The sequence below is a fragment of the Squalius cephalus genome (assembly GCF_949319135.1).
Source record: "Squalius cephalus genome assembly, chromosome: 25".
NCBI lineage: Eukaryota > Metazoa > Chordata > Actinopteri > Cypriniformes > Leuciscidae > Squalius > Squalius cephalus.
The window spans coordinates 7,834,212-7,848,231 of NC_137146.1; the positions used below are offsets into that span (position 1 = coordinate 7,834,212).

Below are 14,020 nucleotides of genomic sequence, written 5' to 3' on the forward strand. Positions count from 1 at the left end.
GGGTTAAACTGAAAATGTTGTCATCATCTACCTACCCTCACTTATTCTATACAACAAAAATGCATAATGATTTTCAGGGTTTATTAAAAACCATATATTAGTTTGGGATTTAAACCCTGGTCCCTTTGCTTGCTAAACAAAAACTGGAACCACCTGAGTAACACATCTTTCATGTATCACATATACATTTAGCTTCTCAAGGCACTTTACATAAAAAGAAAATATAGCCTATAAAAGTTTCTGGAATATTTCCAATAGAAATATTTACAATACAATAAAAAGTGTACTATATATATATATATAGCTATATATAGCATAACATAATAAACACTTAGATCCTCGCCTCACCTCTTTCTTACACATTTGCAACACACTGGATGTTTTCCACACTTTACACTGTAAGCATGTATTAGCTAGTTCAGTATATTTTTGTGTCAACTCTGCAAACATCTGTAGGGCACCGAACTTTCCAGTGATTTCCGCACGACACAGATGTCCTTCAGAATTCTGCATAAAGGCACAAGAAGAGATGGAAAGTTTATGATTTATAAAATGTGAGAAAGGAGGGAAAAGATGGATAAATTGTTGAGTCGTTTGAAAATGTATTCATATCCCGCTCTCCCATACCACACAAATTTTTCATTTGTGCGGAAATGACTCTGTAGTAGACTTTTGATTTTTTTGACAATATTGAACATTAAAGTTATGGCAAAGTCGTCCCCTGTAGCCAAGCTTTTCTCATAACGCATGAACACGTCAATGCAAAATGAGCATTTTGCAGTACCTGATAGACAAATGGGTTGGCCTAGCTCTCTGGAGGCACTGCTCTCTGGAGAGGAGAGAAATATTTGATGTCAGGTTGCTAGGGCTCTTTACGTGTGTATTAATACAGGCAGTATGAAATATGAACACACATTTTAATATGGTTAACATTGAGTTCTCCATACTGCCTTGTGCAGTCTTGGAAGCATGACCTGGGGAAAGAGTGGCTCTTTAACGTATGAAAATGCACTCTTTAAGTGCTTTGTTCCACTTTATATAAGGGAGGGGAATCCGGAGGCAGTGAGCAGCCTGGAAGCCCTGGGAATATCATCTTTAACAAAGAGTCTGTCTTAGACAGACGCCCAGCAACCAAAGAGCTCATCTCAACATTTCAAAAGTGTTCCATCACGTTTCATATCCAGTGGCTGCTCTCGGAGTGTGGAGCTGAATTCAGAAGTCACATTTCTTTGTTTTCTCTTTTTTTAACCTGTTACGAAAAGCCACAGAAGTAACTCCAGTGTTAGTAGCCTACTGTTAAAAGTTTCCATAATATCATTCTCACTTCTTTTTGAATTAAAAGCCCATTCAAACATTCTCCCTTGGGTTTTTGATCCAAGTGGAAATTGTAATGTAACCTCCAAAATAAACTTACTAACTAAAGATTGTTTACTTGAAACAATTATGTGAAAAAATAATATTTATATTTTCTTTTAGTTCATATAGTAATATCAAAATGTCAAAGTTGATCTTCATACAGTAGAAATTAATGCTGATAACTGGATGTCAAGTTCAAATGGGATTTTGATTTGGTTTGTTAGTTTGTTTTTGGATTATTAAAAAAAAAAAAAAAAAAAAAAAAATCTGTTAGACCACAGGATTTGAACCTATGCCTATATAGTAAAATTTTGACTTTATTTTTGGGTCATGTCTTATATTATTCATAATAAAATTAAGTGAACCAGGACTTTGATATGCGGCCCATATAAAATAAATAAAATAAAATCAAATCTAATCAAATGAAATAAAAAAAAGATTGTGTGTTTGACAAACACTTGAACAGACATTGCCGCTTTTCGGTTCAGGCAAGCCGTTTAAGGCCAGAGTGCTGACTCAGTAGCCCTGGAGGCTAGAAAGAGACTGGACCATATAAAGCTCTGCTGCTTTCATGGGATATAGTCACACCTGCTTCCCACGGTAGCCTACTGTCTTCCAATCATAAAGCTGCATTTAGGAAAGAACAGATGAGCTGTTGGACTGCTTGAACACTTCCTCTGTAAGCACATCGAGCTGCTCGGATGAGTCGCTGTCACAGAGAACAGAACAATTCCCTTTGGTTAAAATCATACTGTGGGAAAAACATTTAATCGCCCATTTTTTTCTAAATGTTATTTGCTTTTCAGAAATAGATACACCTTTCAGAAGCACTGTACTTTTCTTCAGCGAGCATCATATCCAAAAACACTCATTTAGGTGACTTAAACATCTATTCAATGTGTACACTACTGTGCAAAAGTTTAGGGTCAGTAAGATTAATACTTTTACTCAGAAAGGACCCATTAATTAAATTGATCAAAAGTGGCAGTACATTTTTGACACTGTTATAAAAAATATATATTTTAAATAAATGCTGTTCTTTTGAGCTTTCTAATCATCAAAGAATTCTGGAAAAAAATGTAACACGGTTTCCAAAAAAATATTGACAGCATTAATAAGAGCATAAGAGCACTAAATCCGCATTTTAGAATGATTTCTGAAGGAACTTTGTCTAGATAATTTGAGAATTTGATGAGAAATGGTCATAAGTTCATATTAAAATCCCTGACCTGAGCACAATTTGAGACATTGTTGAGATCTTTGCTTAAAAACACGAAAATACATGGGGTCTTTTCTTGGCACAAACATTTAAGCTAATTCTCCAGTTAATCTCATTGCTGTCTAAAAAAGAAACAACTGAGATCTTGAATCCATATGAATCTGCTCCTTTTTATTTAAATATTAATCATGTGTTTGTACAAAAATACAATGTTTTAAGTGCTTTCCACATTATCAACTCTTTCACAAATGGCGACATTCCCTCTGCTAATAAACCCAGTTATCAAAAATATGTTCTAGAATGCTTCGCTAATGTTCCCATTAAGTTATAAAACCTTAATTTTTGAATGTTCTCTGAACAAGGTCTCAGGTTATGGCATCATTGCCGTAATTAAACACAAATGGCTCTTAAATCAGGTCAAGCAACCGTTCTTAAAGACGACTTACAAAACTCCGCTCTTTTTGTGTGACTTGCTGCGGTCCCTCGGTGCCTGTGATTGACAGGGCCTTCTGAGGACTCAGGAAGGGCTGACAGTGTTCTCCACACCTCTTCCCACATGTCTTTGAAGCCCAGGAGCTGAGCAGCATGCCAGAGCTATCGAATGATAAGGGCTTGAATTAAGGTTCAGCATGAGTTTCTGGCAGGGAGAAGGAGAGAGAGAGCACAAATTAACATAGAAAGGGCTTGTTCAGCATGGCCCCCTGCATCCCGGTAAGGTCCCACCGCCTGTCGGCGTTGCCAAAGCTTTGTGATCAGAGTTTCTAACTTGCTCGACCACTCTACACATTCCAATGAGCTCATATAATCACAAATATTTAAATTTGTTGTTCTGATATATTCTGAGTGAGAGCTTGTCACATAAACATCTCATTAAATAAAGTGATTTCTTATGTTTCATAAGTGGAACAGACCTCTGAAGACCCCTAATGTTTTAGATAATTTATCCAAAACACACTTTCAAACACTAAGCAAATATATTTTCTTATGTAAGTCCAAACACTCAAGCTACTTTGGAAATGAGGTACACAAGTCTTCAGGTACAACACAGTAACCTACTGTAGGTTATGCTGTAACCGAATTACACAAATATACAGTAAGATTGGCCTCATGATGTTCGTTCAATAGTAGGCTACATTCAGACTAAGATGGATTGGACAGCAAATAAAATGGTCAAAACATTTTATCCAAAGCGACTTACGAATGAGAGATACGACAAAGTGATTCAATCTAAGGCAATAACATGAGCAAAAAAGTTTTAAAAAATTGGTCTGAAAGAGTACAGTCTAGAAAAACTTTTTTTAATGTAACTGAGTCAACATCAAAACATGCTTCAAATCAAACTGTAAAATGATAAGACTACACTGACACTACATTTTTTTATGATGGATGGATGGATGGATTATGGATGGATGGATGGATGAATGGAAGAACAAAGTACATTAAATACTGGATGGATGGATGGATGGATTTATGGATGGATGGATGGATGGATGGATGGATGGATGGATGGAAGAACAAAGTACATTAAATACTGGATGGATGGATGGATGGATGGATGGATGGATGGATTTATGGATGGATGGATGGATGGATGAATGGATGGATGGATGGATGGATGGATGGATGGATGGATGGATTATGGATGGATGGATGGATTATGGATGGATGGATGGATGAATGGAAGAACAAAGTACATTAAATACTGGATGGATGGATGGATGGATGGATGGATGGATTGATGGATGGATGGATGGATGGATGGATGGATGGATGGATGGATGGATGGATGGATGGATGGATTTATGGATGGATGATGGATGGAAGAACAAAGTACATTATATATTGAATGGATGGATGGAAGGAAGAACAAAGTACATTATATACTGGATGGATGGATGGAAGAACAAAGTACATAATATATTGGATGGATGGGTGGGTGGATGGATGGATGGATGGATGGATGGAAGCACAAAGTACATTATATGATCGATAGATCGATAGATAGATAGATAGATAGATAGATAGATAGATAGATAGATAGATAGATAGATAGATAGATAGATAGATAGATAGATAGATAACTTATGATTAGCACAGGCCATGAATATGGTGACAAAGTACACATCTCTATGGCATTGCCTTATGGATATTCCACAATAAAGCTCATAACAATATGTATTTATGACAAAGACTTTAGTTTAACAGCGTGGAGTTGATAAACTTTTCACCATTCAGTGGTATTACTAAAGAGTCTCACTAGGGAGATATTGAGATGTCCCTCTCATAATGTGCAGGGTTCAGGTAATTTCCCTGCAGGATTTGTATTCTTCCTCTTTGATGGATAGACAGGCTATCCAGGAGGATTAAGGGGGGCTCTCTGTGATTTCTTTTTCATTTCTTTTTAATGCCAGTGGTCTGTAATCTGTCATCCAACATCCGACTGCTGTGACACAGAATTTGGGGCTATTTCTGTTTTGCTGCTATGCCACTATTATAAATTTGACTGTTTTCCAGTTTGTTGCATGCAAACTGATCCAGAAGATTGCAACGATCTTGTTTGCTTGTGAAATGCAAACTGTGAATATGAATAAAATGATTGGAAGAGACAAAACTGTTGTCTTGTATTCAGTAATTAAATAACACATCCTTAAGATGATCTGTTAACATGACCATATAGCTTATGAGTTAAGCAATTTAAAGAATATTAAATAGCAGCATTTACCCATTCTGTCCCATTGCACAATCAAACCTGAATTACAAAAATTTACTGAACCTGTAAAGACTGCAAGAGGAGAAATAACTCACGTAACGGATTAAGGGATAATGGATTTGCAAGAGCTTTGTTTGAAAGACTTTATTATGAGTTTATTTGGAGGAATGGGGATTTAAAGGTGTAAATGCTGTCTGGACTCTTAGACTTCTGTCATTGAGCTGCATGTTCATTTTGTCACTAGTGTGATTTAATAGGGCACAAGCTAATCTGGCTCAAAACAGAACTCTTGACTCTATGCTGAAAGATTTCAGACAGATTCAAATGCCTGTGCAGAGACAACTTTAAGGACAACTTTCGTAGGTCGATTTATTGGTAACATTTTATTTCGATAGTCTACTTTAGACAATTTAATAACTATATGTATCTTTGCAACTACAAATGAAATCTGTGAAATTTCGTTCCTCCATTGACAGCTACGCAACTACCATTTTGAAGCTTCAAAACTCTCATGGTAAATGGACTGCATTTATATAGCGCTTTCACAGACCTATGGCCACCAAAGCTCTTTACATAGCCTCACATTCACCCATTCACTCACTCATTCATACACCGACGGCGGTGTCAGCCATGCAAGGCGCCATCCAGCTCGTCGGGAGCAGCTGGGGTTAGGTGTCTTGCTCATGGACACCTCGACACTTGGTCAGGTGGAACCGGGGGAATGAACCACCAACCTTTCGGTTTGTAGGCAACCTACATGAAGCACTGAGCCACTGCCGCCCCTGGATGGAGATCATAAAACGAATCCATATGAATTGAATCACATTAAACATTCATCAACACATCAGTTGTGGTAAATGGAAGCTCAAACATGTTCACTTGACATGCGAGAACCAATGAGGTTTATTCTTGTGTTACGCAGCACGTTTGAGTTTCCACAAGAACCAATGAGGTTCATTTTTGTGTGCTAAAGCAAGTAAGGTTGAGCTTCTGTTTATGTTTGCTGATCAATGTTTAAATGTGAATAAAAGCCTAAATTCAATCTGTTATTTCCAATAAAGCAATCAAGTCTCTTTAGAAAATTTGGACTAAATTCATATGGATTAGTTTTAAGATTACTCTCTGAACTTTTTGAAGGGTCAAAGTGGTGGTTGCATAGCTGTCAATGGAGGGACACAAATCTCTCAGATTTAATTTTAAATATCTTAATTTGTGTTCCAAAGATGAACGAAAGACTTTAGGGTTTGGAACGACACGAGGGTGAGTAATTGATAACAGAATTTTCATTTTTGGGTGAACTATCCCTTTAAGCTGCTTTTCCACAAGAGTTTGAGTTTGCAATGAGATAAATACATTTCGTAATCGTAAATAGCGACCGTATTTTGGAAGATGATCAGATATTTATTTTAATTCTATAATTAACTTGGTCTCATTGACTTAAAGGTCATGTCAACCTTGATTCTTACCTATAAAAACACCTGTTAGTCTCATATGAAAGAGCAAGTGAAAGAAAAAAGTGCCAAAAAAAAAAGAACAAAAAAGAGCATTCTGACACTTAATGCAGACTCACATAATATTGAGCTTTTTCCAGATTACAGAAGTTCGGGATATTAATCAGTAGTGTGGTAGATTTTTAATAGATAAGATAGTAAACTGTATATTAAACTAACCATGTCTCTAACATCTAACCTTACTTCCTTTTTCAGGCCTAACATTATAACACTTTGAAACACAATGTACTAAAACGTTCTGTCCTGTGTTTTTGAATGCTGTATGTTGTGTTGCCATACCCCTTTTACTTTGGTAGTGTGAGTGTAAAAATAACACATTTGGGAATTGAAACTAGACAGATGACTCAATTTGAACCTTGTGATTAACAATGAAGTAATCATTAAAACAAAGTTTGCTTTACCTGGTAACAGAACGGTTTGTCTATGAAAACCAATCAGATTGTGGGGAAATTATGTAATGCAGTATGGCAATTTTGCCATACCTGGTAACACTTTATAATAACTGCACGCTATTAATCATTAGTTAAGCATTAGTAAACAGTTAATTTGTCATTTATAAAGCATTAATAGACATTAATAAGCAGTTTATAAATACAGTTATAAATGTTTTTTTCTTGATTTATAAGCATATATATAATGTGTTTAATAATTGTATTTTCATACTTTATTTATGATCAATTTATCATTTCTAAATGAAGTATTGCATTATTTACAATCCGGTTATTTAGGAGTTGTCAGTGGTTCATAAGATCACTTAGAAAGTGTAAGTAAAATATTAATAAATGGTTTAAATACATATTATTATTCAGACATATAGTAATAGTTACTTAGTGTGTTAGTAAATGCTTTATTAACATGTATTTCTACTGTAATTCAGGGTTAATTCAGGTAGTTATAAAGCATTTAGTAGTGGTCAGTGAACTATGTTTGTGAGCTCATCTAAAGTGAGGACTAGTTATGCCTTGTAAAGCATTTATAAAGGAGATTTAAAGGCTGTTAAATATTTATATGTTCTGTATCACTGTGTTGTGTTTGTTTCCTTTTTCTGTTTAGAAGATAACTGAGTCTTTACATCTCCTTTATAAATGATTTACAAAGCATAACTAGTCCTCACTTTAGATGAGCTTACAGAAATAGTTAACTGACCACTACTAAATGCTTTATAACTACCTGCATTTACAACACATTCTCATACCCAAGAAGTCACTTTTTGTCACTTTCAACCATGCTTCAATATCTGACGCTCAAAGCACCCTTTAGCGTCCATATGTGACGCTTCGGTTATGGGTAGGTTTAGGCGTCATGTAACTGACGCTTTCGAAAGCGTCAATATCCGACGCACAAAGCACCCTTAGCGTCAATATGAGACGCTTCGGTTGGGTAGGTTTAGGTCTGTGGTAGGGTTATGCGTCTCATATGGACGCTAAAGGGTGCTTTGAGCGTCAGATATTGAAGCATGGTTGAAAGTGACGTCTTGGGTATGAGAACGGGCTGGCATTTACTACATTTACTTACACTTTATAAGTGATCTTATTAATCACTTATAAACACCTAGTTTGTAAATAATGGTAAATAATGTAACTGGTTTGTAAATAATGCAATACTTCATTTAGAAATGATAAATTGATCATTAATAAAGTATCAAAATACAATTATTAAACACATTATAGATATGCTTATAAATCAAGAATAAAGCGTTTATAGCAGTATTTATAAACTGCTTATTAATGTCTATTAATGCTTTATAAATGACAAATTAACTGTTTACTAATGCTTAACTAATGATTAATAGCGTGCAGTTAATATAAAGTGTTACCCATACCTCCTTATTCTATAAAAACTGTTGTATTCGTGTTAGCTGGTGGGATTCTCAATGGAATTTGTCTGAGATCCTCCGGCCTTGCTTCTTGGGGGAGATTCTCTGAGAACTGCCCGAGAGATCCTCCGGCCGTGATTAAAGCATTTAAAGGACATTTGCTAAGGTCTGTTTGTCAATTTTTCCTGCGCAGGAAGTAAGCTAGATACGGGAACAGGTATTAGTACCCAGCCAACGCCGATGTGTAGACGCGCTAGGGTATAGAATTAGACTCAGCCAACGTCGATGTGTAGAAGCACTAGAGTATAGGATTAGCACCCAGCCAACGTCGATGTGTAGGCGCGCTAGGGTATAGGGTTGTACTCAGCCGACGTCGATGTGTATAAGCGCTAGAGTATAGGATTAGCACCCAGCCGCCGTCGATGTGTAGACGCGCTAGGGTATAGGATTAGCACCCAGCCGCCGTCGATGTGTAGACGCGCTAGGGTATAGGGTTGTACTCACCCGACGTCGATGTGTAGAAGCGCTAGAGTATAGGATTAGCACCCAGCCGCCGTCGATGTGTAGACGCGCTAGGGTATAGGGTTGTACTCACCCGACGTCGATGTGTAGAAGCGCTAGAGTATAGGATTAGCACCCAGCCGCCGTCGATGTGTAGACGCGCTAGGGTATAGGATTAGACTCAGCCGACGTCGATGTGTAGACGCGCTAGAGTATAGGATTAGCACCCAGCCAACGTCGATGTGTAGACGCGCTAGGGTATAGGGTTGTACTCAGCCGACGTCGATGTGTATAAGCGCTAGAGTATAGGATTAGCACCCAGCCGACGTCAATGTGTAGACGCGCTAGGGTATAGGGTTGTACTCAGCCGACGTCGATGTGTATAAGCGCTAGAGTATTAGCACCCAGCCGACGTCAATGTGTAGACGCGCTAGGGTATAGGGTTGTACTCAGCCGACGTCGATGTGTAGAAGCGCTAGAGTATAGGATTAGCACCCAGCCAACGTCAATGTGTAGACGCGCTAGGGTATAGGGTTGTACTCAGCCGACATCGATGTGTAGACGCGCTAGAGTATAAATATTCCAGGCCCAGGTAGGCTTAGGTCAGATGAGATAGGACTTAGTTAGGTTTAGGGAAAAATTTACGACAGTAGTCATAAGACGCTGAGATGACAAAAATTCAGAAATGTCCTTCTTAAGGAACAAGAAGAAACCATGACGTTCACATTAAATGTGTAACACTTTGGAGCACAAGTTGGGTTAAGCACGACTACAATGTTTCTTAAATGAACTGGGATACAAGACACAGCAACATAAATGAAACATACAGATCACCGATCCAGAGATATGGAGTCTGGCTAACAAAGGTTTCCAATCTTGGAGAGTTTTTTAGTTGTTTTAGTTCAATTGACAGATGCGTTTGTCCAAAAAGAACCTAATTGCATCCGTAATTTTAAACAATTCATGCATTCATGGGTGTCAAACCAAGACTTTGATGTTGCTAGCATCATGCTGTTGTTTCTGAGATACAATTATATGCAAATTGAATGCTAAACGCACAGCATAGAGTAAAAAAAATAACTGTATGTAATATTTAGCTTCTACATTTTGTGTTCCTGGAGATATCGAAATCTGTGTGAACAACACATTCCTTTATTTTGAATATATTTGCAATATGTAATGCCTCAAAAACACAATAAACATAGCATGATATCAGTGGGAAAACAACAGAATTGAGTATATTTGATGAGCGCTGGAAACTGATGTCAGACCAGGTTGGATGTGTCATGGGAGAGTTTTAGGGCACAGATCAATGGTGTATGCCCAGTCCTCACTCATGACATTTTGAACCTGTGTACAAGGTTTCAACCACAACTATTCAATGCAACTTAATATATCACAGCTCCTACTGTTTTGACAGAGATTACAACCCCCCCGTGATCTAGTGTACAATTGATTTCGCATTGGTTTTTACAAATAAACCAAAGGGCAAAGAGGGGCAAATAAACAGACAACAAATATTCCTTTAGTTATTTAGTGTGGAAAAACAACACAGCGCAGAGTTAGCATTAGGAGGATTATCAATATCCGAACAGACAAGTAAAACCTCATTGACATAATCAACAACAACAAATCAGGGATGTTAGTACAAATTGGCCAGATTAAGGATGGAAAAGCCTGTGCACCTCCAAATTGCTTTGTACAAGTTTCACCGGTAATGTCTAAAGTTCTGCGACTGCCATCATTTAATTTCATTTTGTGTAAAGCTGGACATGTGGAAAACAAGATAATAATGCTTGAATACTGTATAAACCTGACATTTTTACACATTTAACAAGACGTTTTATTGATCCGATTTTCTTTTGTCTAAGAGCACTTCACTTGAAGAAAGATGAATTAATTGTGACTTGTTTACATAACAAATGTATCTATCTATCTAGACTCTAGTTACACAGACTCTCACAGTTGAATTTCTTTGAATTTCCATAATTTTAATTAGACTTCCTTACATTCCAAATTTCAAATCTGCATCTTGTTTGGTACATCAACTTGCATTTAGGAATTTAATTGGAATTTACAGCATTAATTGAATGTTTGGGGGCAGTAATATTTATTTGTTGTTAATAATATTTGTTTGCAAGAATTTTTTTTTTTTCAGGATGCATTAAATGTATCAAAAGGGACAGTAAAGACATTTATAATGTTATAAAATATTTTATTTCAAATAAATGCTTTTATTTATCAAAGAATCCTGAAAATTTTTTATAAATATTTTATATTATTAATTAATTTATTAATTTATATAATAAAGAAAGGTTTATTGCATGAGCAACAAATCATCATAGCCTTTTAGAAACATTTCTGAAGGATCATGTGATCATGATCCATTACAGAAATAAATTACTTTTTAGAATATGTTTAAACAGAAAGCAGTTATTTTAAAATTGCAATTGTTTTTACAATTTTTTGTTGTATCAAATAAATGCAGCCTTGGTGAGCATACTTATTCATAAACATGAAAAAAATCTTACCAACCCCAAACTTTTGAATGGTAGAGTAAAAGGCACTTTCAATTTAATTCTGAAAAGCACAAACTAACCTTTCTTTCTACACTTTATTGCTCTCTATCTTTCATGTCCCAATAGACAGGAGGAGTACTTTACAGAGAGCAGTGTGGTGACGCCTACAGACTTGATTCCAGTCAATACAGAGCCACTTCATTGATCAAACATGCATCTGAATGAACTGCAGGCTGAGGTGTTCGCTTTCAAGTCCCAGACGGCCGGTGCTGCCTTACCTAAACCTGTAGAACCACAGCCTTAAACAAAAGTTCAACTCCAACAGGAGAAGCCCAGAGCAGTATGAGAGAGGTCCTAGAAAATAAAAAACTTCTTTCTCCCATGTACCCGTTCGTTATGAGCCACATAAATATTTAGTTCAGTCATGACACTCTAGAGGGCGCATGTTGATAGGTCACATCATTAACACATGGCACAAGCTGATTGGCCTTTGCTGATCCTGAAGCAAATGAGATTACTTGCTCAATCTGGTTCATTGTTTGCTATAAACTAGTCCTGCAGTACACTATCAGAGTTTCTTTGAAACCCTCCACCTTCCCCAGCTCCACCTGCCTAGATCTGCTACGGAATTTATGTGTGTCTATTTATGCAGAAGCAGCATCTTACATGCTCACATCAGCGTGTCTGTGTATCTATTAGCAGTAGCAAGACCATACTTATTCTGCAGCAGCAGCAGTGATAATCCACAGCAGCAGCTTAGCAGATCTAGTCGGCCAAGACCAAGTAAAGTCTCTTTCTCTTTCGGCTCGCTCCCTTGTTTGTCAGGGGGCGCCACAGCGTAATAATCCACGTTTTACGCCGAATGCCCTTCCTGCCACAACCCAGCACTGAGAGTGCATTAACTCAGCGCTGGGACACAAGACCAAATACAGTAACATTGCCATATTTAATAACATGAAAACTATTCTGAGAGTTGTCATGATTGAAATCTACCGCTGTTTGGCCACCATCTGACTTTATCCAAATACTCTTCCAACTCAAACTGAAAAGTCCTGCAGTCTTAGAAGAAAAGTTTCTAAATAAGGGTTCTGTCAGGCGCTTTATTTAGGGTTCCCATTAGGGGATCATTTCATGGATTTAGTTTTAATCAATTAATTTGGTTTAAATCATTTTTAGTTTTAATTCAATTTCATGAATTAAGCGGCACATAAACATATTTTATTACTTGAAAAAATGGAAATGACCTGTTAAACATGAATGTATTATGAAATCATTTAAGACATTTCTCCATTTTTTAGAACATTTTTGGCATAAATGGTTATAACCTTTTTTGAGAATGTGTGCTTTTCTCCATTGCTTGTCTCGAGTTCCTATTTACCAAGGGACATTGAGACACTATTCTGAGCCCCTTCTGTAAATAACTAAAATGACTTCAAAAAATGGGTCAGCGAAATGTTATTTGACCTTAGATTTTTAAGTCTGGACACGCTCATGTGAATTAAACATTTCTTTCCCTGTCTTTATGACAGATTTCCCGAATCATTAATTTCTGCCCCTTTTCCCAGAATTAAGAATTCAGAGGCCCCTGTGTGAACCAAGCCCCGAGCCATATGCTAAAATTAGCACCTTCAGAGAGGAGACTTTAGTTACCTTAAACTGCCTGCACACACCCCCCCTCTCTCTCTCTCTCTCTCTCTCTCTCTCTCTCTCTCTCTCTCTCTCTCTCTCTCTCTCTCTCTCTCTCTCTCTCTCTCTCTCTCTCTCTCTCTCTCTCTCTCTCTCTCTCTCTCTCTCTCTCTCTCTCTCTCTCTCTCTCTGAAAGAAAAAGCACTGGATGTCATGCTCCAGTTTGTACTAGATTGGCCTTAACTATACAATCAGAAAACAACTTACCGTAATCAAGTTATTTTATGCTAAGCATTTTCAATTGGTAGTGTTTAAGAATTAGATTATGTAAATGGTATTACTCACCCATGATGAGGAGTTCAGGAGACCTAATGGAGTTGTTACATTTATGTATCAACTTTGTTTAACGTGTTTCTGTGGAAGCTTGTTTTCACTTTAGAGTAAAAAAAAAAAAAGAAAATTTTAAGACGAATTTGTAAGATAATGTTTAAAAAAGAAATAAAGTCACATTGTGAGATACAAAGTTGCAGCTGTACAACAATAAAGTCACAATTATGAGAAATCATTATGAGAAATAGTCACTCTGTGAGAAATAAAGTCACTTTGTAAGAAATTATATTGAGTATAATGTTTTGGTAAAAATGTATTGAGTAAAAAGTCTCTTATGCTCACCAAGGCTGCATTTATTTGATCAAAAATACGGTAAAACAGTAGTATTGTGAAACATTAATACAGTTTAAAACCACCGTTTTTTATTTGAAT

General features: G+C 36.8%; 1 long non-coding RNA gene across 1 annotated transcript; it reads right to left on the reverse strand.

Moving 5' to 3' along the window:
• Nucleotides 1-798: 798 nt before the first annotated feature.
• On the reverse strand, nucleotides 799-13,641 carry LOC307153852. Its single transcript, XR_013820218.1, has 3 exons — nucleotides 13,604-13,641; nucleotides 3,027-3,212; nucleotides 799-829 (listed from the first exon to the last, which is right to left on the reverse strand). It is a non-coding gene; the product is annotated as an uncharacterized lncRNA (long non-coding RNA).
• Nucleotides 13,642-14,020: the final 379 nt, after the last annotated feature.